This window comes from Polyodon spathula, chromosome 31, assembly GCF_017654505.1.
Source record: "Polyodon spathula isolate WHYD16114869_AA chromosome 31, ASM1765450v1, whole genome shotgun sequence".
Taxonomy (NCBI): domain Eukaryota; kingdom Metazoa; phylum Chordata; class Actinopteri; order Acipenseriformes; family Polyodontidae; genus Polyodon; species Polyodon spathula.
In genome coordinates, this window is record NC_054564.1 from 4134966 (window position 1) to 4150973 (window position 16008).

Below are 16008 nucleotides of genomic sequence, written 5' to 3' on the forward strand. Positions count from 1 at the left end.
TGTAAATAATATTCTTAAATGTGTGTGAGCTGAATTTGAAATTGGTTACCAGCCGGCTCATTGGTGTACTGCAACTAGAGTGGGTTTAGATTTAGTTGAAAGGGGGAACTACACAATATTAATATCCTCAAATCATGATGCAGACATCAGAAACTCATGCCTCCATTGTAGCTAACAATATAATTCCATAAGCTGACCTGCTGTACGATACATCTGCAGGCCGCTGTTAGCTGAAATATTTCAGTTCACTTGTGTTAAAATACATTTTCACACTGCTGCTGTCCGCTTGCATTCCATTATGATAGTAGCGTTGATTAGGGTTATAGATCAGCTCAGAATAGCTCCTTGGATTCCTTGGTTCTGAAGAGATAGACTGCAGTTTGGCTGAGCTAGCACACATTCTCATCCCCCCTCCCTCTCCCTCCTGTGCATCAGCCTGAATCTTGGCAAGGGCTGTTAAGAATGTTTTATTTAGTTCCTTTAAAACCTCGAGTCAGCTTTAAAAAAAAAAAAAAAAAAAAAAAATTGTCCCATTTCAGCCATTAGAGACGACTGCCACACCCAGGTCTTTGGCTTGGCGAGCCTGTTCCAGTTCAATTCTCCCATTTGGTATTTGGATCTTGCATGTTTGTGACCAGCAGATAAGGGAATACAAAATGGGTGCTAATCAGGGTTGGTGAAACCAGCCTTTACACTTCCTGATACTCATTCTCACTTTTTTATTGAGTTTGTTTTTCTTTCTTGTTTCGTTTGCTTGACTACTAGTGAAAGACTGCTGTGTTCAGACAGGACGATGTCCGTGCTGCAGTAAGGTCCCTTCCGAAGGGAGATTGATTTTCTTGCTGAGTGCAATTAGCCCTGAGAGAAAGAGGGCATTTTCCCATCCACCCACAGAACAAAATATTGATTTTCTTTTTTATTTCGTGTTTGAACATTCATATTCCAGTTTGTCCTGTTGGTTCTGGGAGTCATTTCATTTTACAAGAGTTTTTAACCTCTGCCTGTCCTTTCAGCTCATCACGGTCTACATTAAAAAAATTGTGAGTTTTGGCCTGTTCAATATAATATATTTGTTGTGTAATCAAGCATATAAAAAGTTAAAATACTTGAGGACCATTAGCCTATAAAGAGGGATTCATAAACAGCACCCCAAAGGAAACAATAACTTAAAAGTGTTTTTTTGTAATTTAGTTTGTGTTTGTAATAGTTTCTTTTGACCACTAGGGACTGTAGATTGACGGTATCCAGTGGATATACTGTATGCCGCTATGTTCCTACTGTGTGTTTAGCTTAGTCAATCTTACATTCCATCTTTACAGGGCTGACCCTTTTTTGTCTTTACATGGCTGGTTCCCTTATTCTACCTTGGCCGTTTTCTACGAGTGAAATGTTTTTCGACAAATGCCAGAGATCATAAAGTGTTTGACTGAGAAAAGCCTTGCTCATGCTGTGGTGTATTTAAAAGGGCCAGACCGACACAAGACTTTGATTTTTTGGAGACATGGTGTGTGAGAGTGAGTACATGGTGTTTGAAAGGCGGTACGTGAGGTTTGAGAGTGTGGTGCATGGGGTTTGAGAGTGCAGTAAATGGTATTTTTTTGAGCGTGTGGTTTATGGTATTCATTAGCGCTTGTATTGCTCCTTGGGCTGTGATCAAACAATAACTGAGGAACAGCTCGGGTACAAACACTGACTGAGACACAAAGTACAATGAAAACACCACATTGGAGTAACCCCGTAACAATCACTCTCAATCCCAGCAGAAACGTTTACCTCAGCAATTGTGCAGTTCTCCTATGGTTATACTATGTCTTTACCACCGTTTCCACGCTTTACTATACCTCTCTGCTTTACAATGCTTGACTATGCTTTGCTTGATGTGCAGCAAAAGCTTGATAAGCTGCATAGTTATTATGCACACTAAGCTTATCAAACCACCTGCACTAGTCAAGGAATCAATGTATTGTTTTTTCCCAGGCTCTGACGCGCACTTTAATTAGTAAATCGAATGTAGGGCTGCATGCAGTTAAAAGCAGTCTAAATGCAAACCAGACAGTTCAAGTTTAACTATTTGTGTAGTGGAATGGTATAGTGCTGACCGAAAACATCGCTTCACCTTGCTTGTTCAGTAGCTTATTCAATAATACAGGTTGTTTTGCCTAAATATGGCTGTGAAAAAGAGAGATCATTTATTTAAGACATCTTTCACTGGCCAGAGAACGCACCTAAACCCAAGGATTCACAGGCGGTCTTGGCTCAAGGTCCCCCATGGCAGTAGCCTTCCTGACTGAGAACTCCCATCCGATTTGTTTTAATCTAAATCCTTTTAGTGATGGAGGTCGTTTGTTTAAGTAGAAACACTATTGCTTTCAGTGTCATCTCTCAGGGGTTTGAGAAGCCGCTCCACAGTGACTGTACTGTTGTACTCTGTCTGCACATGAACCTGCCTGGAAAAGTAAGCAAGAGCGGTTTGATTTATTTTATTTATGTAGGGGGAACAAAAGATATCAAGAACCTCTACTGAAAAACCACAGCAGTGTTGTTGAAAATGAATTGATCCCCAAGTCTGGGGAACATTGCTTTGTCAGAACCTCAATACCAATACAGTTCCAGGAATTGATCTAAGGATAGACTCACTCTGACTCATTGGAGCAGCACATTAAAAACAATAAAAACAACAAACTCATTGGTTAGGCATTGAAATGAATTGGCAGGTTCCTTTGCTTCAAAACTCAATTCATCCCAATGTTTGTTGACACACTGATTTCAGATAAATTCACTGCTGACTGTGGACTGCTATCTGTCTGCCTGTGACACTAACTCAACTCTGTACTCCACAGCTCTGCAGGATACTTTAACAAACCCTTAGTTTAAAACTACTGACACCATGGCAGGGTCACATGACTAGAAATGGTTTTAAAAAAGTGATCTATAGTTGAGCGCTTAATAGTGCCTCTGAGCCCCCAGCGCCAAGTGCTTTGAGAACTGGAAACAGGTGCAGAAACACAATCCACGTGCGGTGTGTCACTAAATCCAAAGAGAAACGACATTCCTAAAACAAAGACCCACACAAGTAAAGTAACATATTAAATTCAATTAAGAAATTATTACCTGAAAACAATGCTTCCTAGAATGAAGTAGGGGTAGCACCGGCTAGTCAACCTCTCAAACGAACCACACACTTAAACCATAACCCTAACCCTGTGAAACGAACCACACACTTCAACCATAACCCTAACCCTGTGAAACGGACCACACACTTAAACCATAACCCTAACCCTGTGAAACGAACCACACACTTCAACCATAACCCTAACCCTGTGAAACGAACCACACACTTCAACCATAACCCTAACCCTGTGAAACGAACCACACACTTCAACCATAACCCTAACCCTGTGAAACGAACCACACACTTCAACCATAACCCTAACCCTGTGAAACGAACCACACACTTCAACCATAACCCTAACCCTGTGAAACGAACCACACACTTCAACCATAACCCTAACCCTGTGAAACGAACCACACACTTCAACCATAACCCTAACCCTGTGAAACGAACCACACACTTCAACCATAACCCTAACCCTCAGAAACGAACCACACACTTCAACCATAACCCTAACCCTCAGAAACGAACCACACACTTCAACCATAACCCTAACCCTGTGAAACGAACCACACACTTCAACCATAACCCTAACCCTGTGAAACGAACCACACACTTCAACCATAACCCTAACCCTGTGAAACGAACCACACACTTCAACCATAACCCTAACCCTCAGAAACAAACCACACACTTCAACCATAACCCTAACCCTGTGAAACGAACCACACACTTCAACCATAACCCTAACCCTGTGAAACGAACCACACACTTCAACCATAACCCTAACCCTGTGAAACGAACCACACACTTCAACCATAACCCTAACCCTGTGAAACGAACCACACACTTCAACCATAACCCTAACCCTCAGAAACGAACCACACACTTCAACCATAACCCAAACCCTCAGAAACAAACCACACACTTCAACCATAACCCTAACCCTGTGAAACGAACCACACACTTCAACCATAACCCTAACCCTGTGAAACGAACCACACACTTCAACCATAACCCAAACCCTCAGAAACGAACCACACACTTCAACCATAACCCTAACCCTGTGAAACGAACCACACACTTCAACCATAACCCTAACCCTCAGAAACGAACCACACACTTCAACCATAACCCTAACCCTGTGAAACGAACCACACACTTCAACCATAACCCTAACCCTGTGAAACGAACCACACACTTCAACCATAACCCTAACCCTGTGAAACGAACCACACACTTCAACCATAACCCTAACCCTGTGAAACGAACCACACACTTCAACCATAACCCTAACCCTGTGAAACGAACCACACACTTCAACCATAACCCTAACCCTGTGAAACGAACCACACACTTCAACCATAACCCTAACCCTGTGAAACGAACCACACACTTCAACCATAACCCTAACCCTGTGAAACGAACTGCACACTTCAACCATAACCCAAACCCTCAGAAATGAACCACACACTTCAACCCTAACCCTAACCCTGTGAAACGAACCGCACACTTAAACCATAACCCTAACCCTGTGAAACGAACCACACACTTAAACCATAACCCTAACCCTGTGAAACGAACCACACACTTAAACCATAACCCTAACCCTGTGAAACGAACCGCACACTTCAACCATAACCCTAACCCTGTGAAACGAACCACACACTTCAACCATAACCCTAACCCTGTGAAACGAACCACACACTTCAACCATAACCCTAACCCTGTGAAACGAACCACACACTTCAACCATAACCCTAACCCTGTGAAACGAACCACACACTTCTACCATAACCCTAACCCTGTGAAACGAACCACACACTTAAACCATATCGCTAACCCTGTGAAACGAACCGCACACTTCAACCATAACCCTAACCCTGTGAAACGAACCGCACACTTAAACCATAACCCTAACCCTCAGAAACGAACCACACACTTAAACCATAACCCTAACCCTGTGAAACGAACCGCACACTTAAACCATAACCCTAACCCTGTGAAACAAACCACACACTTAAACCCTAACCCTGTGAAACGAACCACACTGTGGCTCGCTGTCTTGGGTGCTCACAGCCAGCAATTTCAAACCTGGCGAGATGGTATAACCAGACACACTATGTCAATGACAGGCCACGAACTGGGAGAGCAAGAGTCACAACACCTGTCCAAGATCGACAGATCATTCTGCAGCATCTTTGAGATGTCAGTTGTTAATCAGCACAATAAAAAGTCACTGCACCTGCTCTAAAACAAAGTTGCCATTTTTCGATCACATCTATTGAATTTTATCCAAATAAAAGTAATGAGTTTCTTAAGATGCTCAAATATAAATGATACGTTTCTTTTGATACTCATTCTATATAAAAACTGCTTGGAATTAAAAAAAACAATGTCATTTATATGTTATTTGCTTATTCCACCACTTTAAACCATTTAATTTCAAACTGAATACAATAAAAAATATCAATATTGTTATTTAGTATACACTTTAAAAACAAAGGCATGACTATTTTTGTAAAGTTTGTAGTTTTGCTCGTAGTAAAATGCTGCTCTTCTGCTACTTTGAAATTGAAGCGTGCGGTTCGTTTCACAGGGTTAGGGTTGAAGTGTGCGGTTCGTTTCACAGGTTTAGGGTTGAAGTGTGCGGTTCGTTTCACAGGGTTAGGGTTGAAGTGTGCGGTTCGTTTCACAGGGTTAGGGTTGAAGTGTGCGGTTCGTTTCACAGGGTTAGGGTTGAAATTGAAATATGTGGTTCGTTTCACAGGGTTATGGTTTAAGTGTGTGGTTCGTTTCACAGGGTTAGGGTTGAAATTGAAATATGCGGTTCGTTCCAGCCTCCAACATGCCGATTGCACGAAGGTGCTGCTCTCTTGACAGTCGTGGCATATTGTTATTTTTTTCTGTGATTTTCTTTATTGCTTTTATTCAAGCTTGCAATTCAACAACTGAAATCACTCCATATCCAGTGTCCAATCAACTGTCTCACTAATTAGGTGATTAAGTGCATGTGCTTCTGTCATAGTCACTCAAGCGTGTCATGGTCAAGAAACCAAAAACATTTTGTCAATATTTTTTCTGAAAATAAATGTGTTATATAAGTTTCTTTTGATGCTCGGTATATAATGCATAAACAGCAAAGTGTTACAAAGCAGTATGTTCACAAATGCAGCACCAGACAAGATCAAATACACGATTTAGCAATATTTCTTATCAAGTGGTGACTACTTAAAATTGGACTCAACTTAATAGTCTTTATACCCTGAGAATGAAACCCAGTATATTTTTGTTTTGTTTTATTCAAAAGTACACTTTGAAATCAGTTATTTGTTTAATGATCTAAAAAGCAGACGAATACTGCCACCCTAACCCTAACCCTTCCCTTCCCTTCACAGACCTGCTTTAACTGATCCTATGATTGCACTTAGTGTTATTAATACAGTGATTGATAAAACACTAGCAGGATTATTAAAGGACTGTGGTATTCCGATCCGTCACGCCCAGATCATTGCAATGACCCGTTGAGAAATTGGTTTAAACTAAAAAAAAAAAAAAGATGCTGTCTCAATTAACCAGATGCAGTTTTATCGTATCTAGCTGGACACATTTTTAGAATGAATTCAATTCAGTTCCAGTTTCTGTACTTGCAGTGAACGTTGCTTTCGGAGAGACCTGTCCGCCTGATGAACGTTTCCTCTTCAGATCAGTCACATTTATTGATTGTGATTGGGAGTGGAGGCCGTACTGTTTGAAATGCATGCAGCTTTCTCTTCACTCCCTAAGGGAGAGTCTCAGAGGCTAACAGAGGAGCTTGAGTGAGTGTCATTAACAAGATCCATATGGCTATCTACTTACCAGTATCCTACACAGCCACACACACATTGGTTCTTCCAGATGAGGACTGCATGCCAGAAAAGCTCAGCCTGTTGTACAGTAAGGCTGACTTCAAGTAGAATAATTAAAGTGTCCCAAACCAATCAGTTATATGAACATTTTAACAATTTCCCCAAACCTTCAAATATCAGAGCTATAAATGATTCATTTGAGTCTATACAAGTTCAGATGGGACAAAAAGATACAGCAATGTATTTCTTACATTTCAATAAAAACTGGTCAACTTAACATAGCATGCAGTATGGCTAGGCCCTGCATTCTTCCAGAGTTGCTCATGGATGATACTGCACAAGGTTATTTTTTGTCTGCACTCATATAGATGTTGTGTAATAGTAGTACTCCTGTTGAGCTGCTTTCTTTGTTGCGGTGTACATGTGGATTCAGGATGCTAACAACTTATAACAGTATACTGGTAATTCAAGACTTCTAGTAAGAGATGGTTTGAAAGGGAAGTTTTTTCAGCATACCACGATAAAAGCTTGGCATATTAAGTATCATAAAGCATATTAAAAACAGAGACAAATCCTATATATATATATTAAGCATGTGAAAAACTTTGTAAATGCACTAATATGGAACACACCTGTGTTGGCTTCCTGGCTGGTTTATAACGTAAAAGTCTCAGCAGAGGTTTACAGAAACTCAGTTAAATTTACTGCAGTACTAAATTCCGTTGACAACAACAGTCAATCAACTCTAGGATTTCTCAGTGCAGTAAAGGCACTTTCACTTGACTGGCATTTGTCTTGATGCAGCAGAAGCAGCTCATGAATCACCACTATTGGAGTAACTGAATTCCTACACGCAGTAGCACTGAGTTTGTACTGCACATTATGTCTATTCAGCATCATGGTCATTTTGCTGTTTTCCCATGCCTTTCCCGTGGTCATACTATATATTGACCATCGTTTACCATGGTTTGCCATGTTTTTAAATTTGCTTTACCATGCCTCTCTAGGCTTTACATTGCTTGGTCTCCAGACCCCCTACACAGGGATTTAACTGAGCCACCCGGGCCTCCAGACCCCCTACACAGGGATTTAACTGAGCCACCCAGGGCTCCAGACCCCCAACACAGGGATTTAACTGAGGCACCCGGGCCTCCAGACCCCCTACACAGGGATTTAACTGAGCCACCCGGGCCTCCAGACCCCCTACACAGGGATTTAACTGAGCCACCCAGGCCTCCAGACCCCCTACACAGGGATTTAACTGAGCCACCCGGGCCTCCAGACCCCCTACACAGGAATTTAACTGAGCCACCCGGGCCTCCAGACCCCCTACACAGGGATTTAACTGAGCCACCCGGGCCTCCAGACTCCCCTACATAGGGATTTAACTGAGCCAGCCGGCCCTCCAGACCCCCTACACAGGGATTTAACTGAGCCACCTGGGCCTCCAGACTCCCCTATACGGGCTCTGCTGTATAGGGCAAGGTCCCGCCTGTCAAGCTCCCCTGCCTCCTGTAAATTATGGCAGCACTTTAACTAATGAAACAGTTTGAGTCAGGCACTAATAAAAACCCATTAAGTGGATAAAGCCATTTCCCCTAATTAAATTAAAGTGTTCCTGCCGTGGACCCACAGGAGCAGTGTATTAATATTTATAAAGTGCGGACCCAACTGGCTCAGCCCCCCCAGGAAGAGTGCGTTCCCTCCAGGCAGCACTAGGAGGGTGAAAGGAGACATCCCAAGGCTTGCCTGCCTTCAGTCCAGACCATCACCAGCAGGGCATGGACGCACACAGCAGACAACCCGCTCTCTTGGCTCAGGAATCACCGATACCAGCCTCCGAAACCAGAGCTCCCCCGGAAAGGACCGAGCGCATACCAGGGTTAAAATTCAATTTGTTTATTGTATTATTCTTATATTTCTTCTTGTTCTTCTTTTGTTAATCCAATGTCATACAATATATCTTAGACTTAGAGTTAGGTATTTTGGCTGGAGAAAATAAGGGCTTAATTTTATATGGTTTAATGATTTTTTGGGTATAGTATACCTCAAATGTATGTTTTAAGCATTATTTACAGACTGCACAGTAAAAGGCTCAATAAACAGGACAGTCTTTGTCTTGGAGCCGGTACAGCTAGGGGAGACTTGTTAAAAGGTGTGGATGTTTTTTAAATGTATTTTATAATTTGAGAGGAAGTTGCTGCACCACAATTGCAGATGAAATTGTATGAACGCTTCACCATTAGAGGCGAGATTGTCAAGTCAAGATCAACAGAAATATTGCACCAGCCCGAATCAGAAGTCACTACAAGCGGGTTTAAAATTAGAGACATTGGTTTAAAGTAAAGAGAAGGAAGCTTTGTGTTCAAAAGGGGTAGGGGGAATTCAAATACCTAAAGTGTGATTTCTAATTGAATTCTACTTGGAATTATTCCTTATCAACTCTGCATTTAGTCAGTTGATACTGTTTAAAAAGAAAAGAATCCTGCAAGTACTGAGTTAGCTGCTCTCTGGCTGGAGACGACGCTCCTGAGAAAACACAACGGGTCATTGCAACGATCTGGGCGGTGATGGATCGGAATACCACAGTCCTTCAATAATCCTGCTAGTGTTTTATCAATCACTGTATTAATATCACTAAATACAATCATAGGATCAGGTAAAGCAGGTCTGTGAAGGGAAGGGTGGCAGTATTCGTCCGCTTTTTAGATCATCAGACTAGCACAGCGTAAAAAAGAGACTGCAAAAATAACATTTCTAGCAAAACTTTCCACTTATTTATCAGTGTTACTGGTATTTACTTGTTTTTGGAGGGCAGTTAGATGAATGCTTGATAATATTCATGATATTCCAAACCTAATCTTCTTTACAGGTTTGTTGCGCAGAAACCAAACCCTGTTCCCTTTGCAACAGCAACACTGACGCAGCTCCCACCTTGCCAGGCTCAAGGTCTTTACACCAAAGTGCACCATTTTATTAGTGAAGAGAGAAGCAGCGCAACAAAGACATGCTTCTTAAATGTGCCTTTCGAGCATTTTTTTTTCTTTTCACAAGAAATTACGTTGGCGTCGGGAGACCTTGATAAACTCCTTGTGCCTAATATGTAACAAAATGTTCCATTATTCTAATCAAGCACAGTTTGTGAGATATGTTCTGTAAAATATATTGTCTAAGGTTATACAAATTGAAAATATAAAAAAAAAATACATCATTAAAATATAGATTTCCCACCTAGATTTTCAGTCTTAATAAAAACTGAATATTTTCTTCAAGTAAGGCAAGAAGTTTTTTTTTTTTTTTTTTTTTTGTAATATTTTGGAGCTGAGAAACATGTCGGTTTTGTCTGCTGTTTATCAAGCACAGAGGCAGGTGAGTACGCATTGGAAAAAACTATGTACACTACGCTCAAGCAAATTTTATTGGGATATTTATCAAAATACATGAATATACTTGACAGTTTATATTAACAAATGTTATGTGTGTATCAGTTTATATATTTTCATATACGAAATATAATAAGGAAACATTAGGTGTTATCATACACTTACAGTAATACTGGGTCATATATCAACATATGTGTTTAGTCATGTGATAACCTGTATGTATGTGTGTGTGTGTGTGTGTGTATATATATAGAGTATGGTACTAAAATGAAATAACTATTCATGTATCATATACAGAATTTTATGCTACTTTCTCATATACAGACAAATCTGTTCCTGTTGCATATAATGTTTTTTCATTCTATCTGATGGCAATCCGATAGAAAAAGAAAGTATCCTATCCTATTTTATTCAGTGCTTCAATATTCTAATAATTTATGGTGGTTTCAAGTGGTCTCATATGGGAGGGGTCTGTACTTCCCTCCTCTATCAGAGGAAGGCGGTATCCGGTTTGTATTTGTTTCTATGAATCGATACAGCACAGTGCTTGTCTGACTCGACACTGTGAAAAGAAAGCCAGTGCTGATGTGCAGCCCTTCACAAACTGGTTAATCAGAAGCGATTGTGTCAGTGTGTATTATGACTGGATAAGAGTCCTTGAATATTACACAGACCTGTGCTGCTGTAAAGGTATTACGGTACCTTGCTGTCTTGCTCAGTGACAGATAAGATTGCTTTACTGGAGTTGAAATTATTTCTATATATTGAATTTGCTTTTTTCCTCGAGGTAGATTTTCCTTCCTACAGCAGAGACTTGCAGCTGATATATAAATGGGAAATTTAGCACAACAAATGAATTCCGAGGAAAAAACAAAACAATCTATTTGTGTTATGTTTAAAAAAATGAAGAGGACATTCCTGTCACTAAACTAGAACCAAACAATAAGATATTTAATTGAAACAGCAGTTGATTAAAAACTGGAAGAAACCATTTTTCATCTTTAACCAAGATTTGTTTTTTGCTTCTCAAAATCATATTTACTGCAGTGTGGACAGCATTAGTACCTCTCACCAGTTCCAACACTAAGACCTCGAAGGTGTAATCACCCCAATTTAAAACAGACCAAAGTATTCGACTGAGTGCTTTAAGGGTGTCATTGCTTTTTTTTTTTTTTTTTTTTTGTTCAAAACTGGCAAAAAAATAAATAAATAGGTCTCTATTCACTTTGGAATCCCATATGGAGGCTACTTAGAAAATACACAGTTCAGTCTACAGTTCAATAAATAATATGGTTCCCTTCACATTTTTTCTGCACTTTTAAGGTTACAAGTAAAATGAATATATAATTTGTTCTATATTGGGGTATTTAAGCATAACCAGCCTATACAGAGGGTATTACCAATGATTACAGACTGTTTTTTCGGTAGCCTGTGCCGAAGGAGTTTGTTACATTGTTGTTTTTTTAACTACCAGTTTTCACAAAAAAGACCTGAATAATCTATAGTCTATTAGTACCAAAAACTGTAATTGTAAGAACCCTTAGCAGTGCAGGTGTGATGTCCTGCTGACTCCTACTCACAGAAAGAATAATGGGTAAAAGCTCAAGCAGGGTATTAACCCTTTTACCCAGGGGTTAAGAAGTGCTCTCAATGCCTACAGGTGAGTTAGTCTAATTCAGAGTCATTCTGCTGCAGGCTCAAGCCATTGACTGCAGCTTGGTTTCATGCAGCCCTGGAATTGTATCTGAAAGCCACACAAGCTTCTTCCTGCCAGGCACTCCATTGTGCTTGATCTAACCATGTGATTAAACTCTGTGGCCCATGGTTACGCCAAGCACCTTGGAGGACCCTGTGCATAGCATCACATCACATTTGTTACAAATATTTAATTTTATATTTGGCAACAAAATAAAAGTTCTGAACAAGCGCAAAACCTTGAAGTTCTCATTCTCATTTATATCAACTGAGCAGCAGAAATTAATAGATTAAGCAAACTTACAAGTAACATTCTTCAGAAACATGTTATTTACAAAAAAGTGCTGGGACGTACATAGTTTTTCTTGTCTGAATTTATCTGTCAAATTTTAAATTAATATTATACTATATAAAGCATAATGTGTTCCATACTACATTAAAAATGTATTCCAATCAATGCCCCATCAAATGACCTATTAATGAAAGGAGAGTAGCATTCTTCTGTACAGTAGGATGTGTGTTATTTATTTCAGACTTCTTTATGACTGTGTCCTTTGCATGACAGCATCATTAATAAATTGTGTTATTTAAAAGAAAATTAATATGGTCATTTTTGCCAAACAACTATATTTCAAGCAATTTCCTCAAATGCACACTCATGACATCATCAATCACCTCCCATTAGTAGATCTGGCTTAGAAAGAATACACTCTCATGCTGCGGAGAGCTCAGGGGAGCACTTCTGATTGTGTTTGAGATCTGGGATGGGATGGTGGCAGCCCCGTCCCTTTGTGATGCAAAACTGAAATCTTGCGGGAAAGATGGTACGACACAGAAGAAAATCCATGCAGACAAAATGCAGGCAATGCCCTGTACACTCAAACTGAACCAAAGGGTCTTTTCATTCAGCTGTGCAACTGGCCTACATGATGAGAAGAGAAGAACATGTCCAATTTTCATGACTTAATTTAATCCCCATGTTGGCGATGACCCAGACAAACAACAACAGCAAAAGCTAAACATGTGCAACACTCTCCTGATCAGAGTTGGAGCAGGGATAGGTGCCCAAACAAACAGTTTTTATCAAACAGACATTAACAAAGACAAGCCCAAAGGCAGAAACCGAACAATACAAAGTCCTTGGCTCAGGCTCACTACTACTACTACTACAAAAAAAAAACAAGGAAGAATTTTTGCAGGAATAAAAATATATGTATTATATGTACAGTGCATAAAAATACATTTCTACTTTTGAAACATTTTTATTACAATTACATTTTTTACTATAATTATTTGTGCTTTAAACTTTGCACCACGGAAGGTCATTTTTCAGGAAACTTTGTTTAGGTTTGGCTGATATAAATAGTCCATTTGCAATGGACATTTCCCCTCCATAAATCCACAGGCCCTCAGTTACATCACCCTTCAATAACAGTGCTGCCACATAGTGTATCTGCAAAGCACAGCCAGACAGCCTGTCTGATGGGTGGAGCACAGTGTAGCTTTAGGTTTATATTCAGATGGTGAGTTTAAAACAAAATGTTGTACTTAATTGTAAAGCTTTGCTTTTGTAGTTTTTAGGCTTGATCTGCTGAGGTGCTGTAATCTTATAGGATGCTGTGCGATACAAGCTGTCAGAGTGGGTACCCACGAGTGGCCTTACTGGCTGCTCTGACCTTCAGTGGTGAAAACATACCAGTATATATACTATTTGTTTTATACTATATAGCTAAATAAGAATAATGAAACAGCATGGCTGATTTAAATGTGACGTCACCTCCATTCCATAGAGGCTATCTGATACAAGCCATCTCATACAAGCTATCTGATTCAAAGACTTTTCAGGTGTACCACACTAATATAAGGATCTACTATATTATAATATTAAAGTGGCTATCAATAGGTGGAGCATCAGATAGTTGACTATATGAATACTAGTGACAGTCGACCTCAGAAACCAGTAATCGACTAATCGCACCGCTGCATGATTGTGAGTCATTGTGACGCATGTGGTTTCAGATGGCCAAAAGTACCAGTTGCAGTTGCAATCCACGATCATGTAAATGACATTTTAGTACATTAATTTAGTTGAATTAAAAATTCAAACAGTTTTAAAATATAATGCATAAACAGCAAGGTTTTTTTTTTTTTTTTTTTTTTTTTACAGTTGGGACTTGTCGGGCTATTCGACTCCTTTACTAAATTAGTAGTCGGTCTACACCTAGAATGGACTGCACAAATATTCTGCAAAGGGTTATTCATGCAAAATAATAAACCATCAAGCCACTGACAGCCAACATCATAAGCAACAATTCCCCTTGCATTACCATGGACACTTTACAGCAAATCAGCAACTAACACAGTGTCCAGTTGGCGGTAATTGCCTCAAAGGAACTGTGCTGGTTTGTAGTGCAGGGGATTGGAGGCTTTGTTACCCATTAACCCCACTTAGACTCTGTTTACTATCATGATATCCCGAGAGAGCAATGGTACCCTAAACATCATAATCTATTTAATACCAATGCAGAATGAAACAGGGGGATACAACTTTGATGTATTACAGAATACATGTTGGGAATGATAATGTGCATAATGAATGAAAGAATCATGAAAGCCCAGCTACATAAAAGTATGTTCTGCATATAGCAGACGTTTCTCATTCCTTCTCTCACCCCTAGAGATGTAATTAGTAACCTTTTGCAGTGCTCCGTGTAGCCTGAGAGTGCCAGAAAGCAGTGAAAGGAGGAGAGGGTATGAGTTCCTATAGCTGCAACCACACTGTTAGGGAACACAAACTATGGTGCCAAAGGGCTGTTATGTCTATCTGATGGATTACTGCAAGATGCACAGGTTAAACCCTTTACTGCAGCTCTGCACGTAATTCCTTGCCTAATGTTGAGGCTGGATGAAGTTGAACACAGATAACGGTAATGATTGCTACAGTCTTTATAAGACAGCCCATTATACTGTGGAACAAGTTATAAGGCCGTTTGGTTGTGGCTCCCATTTGCCCCATAATGCCATTACACTAACACTAGTATTATAGTTATAAGGCGGAACACAAATAGCGCGGTCTCTTAACTATGCCTTGTGACTACAGCGTTATAAAAGAGAAGCGCTGTATTTCTTTTGAATTAATGGGTGCGCTCGTGATGGATTTCTTCCTGACTAGAGATCTGCATGCTTGTGATGATCATGATGCATGCATTAAAAAAAGATAGTGTGACCCTTGCGTTGGCCAACTAACTGACATGCCTCAAAAACACTGCAAGACGTGCTTCGATAATGATTTCGAAGTTTCTGAAATTTGTCTGCTTGAGCACTTTCGACACTGTACAGTCTACAATTTTATAACATGTTAATTCATAGTCGGGGCTGTATTGTTATTTTTTTTTCATGGTAAAGAATTGCTTATTTCAAGGTCTAAAAATAAGCATTTCAAAATATTTCACGATTAAACATTTAAAGCAGAAAAAATTGTGTCATCAATTCCAAATTTGATAAATTTTTCCAGTTTTTATACACCAAATGTTTCTAAATATTTAAATGCTTACCTGAAAAACAGTGACTTATCAAACAAAAGGAAAACATAAATACATGTAAAAATAAAAACAGCGCGATCTTTTTGTATATATTTCTGATATTTTACAATACAATACAATATTTATTTCTATAGCGCCTTTCATCAAAGGGCCTCAAAGCGAAAAAAACCAATTGACTGCACCTGTACCAAAATCTTACAGCGTACCACTTAATAACATTACAGGTCAAGTTTGGTACGCGTATCAGATTGTGACGATGTACCATTTTATAACACTACACATTGTTAAATTAAAACGGGTTTTTGAGATATATATATATATATATATATATATCCAGGACAGAATTTCAGTGGAAACAACTTGCCGTAAATTGAATTGCCTCCCTGCTGCAAGACTTGTATGCCATTTGCGACATTCCTGGTCTGTTT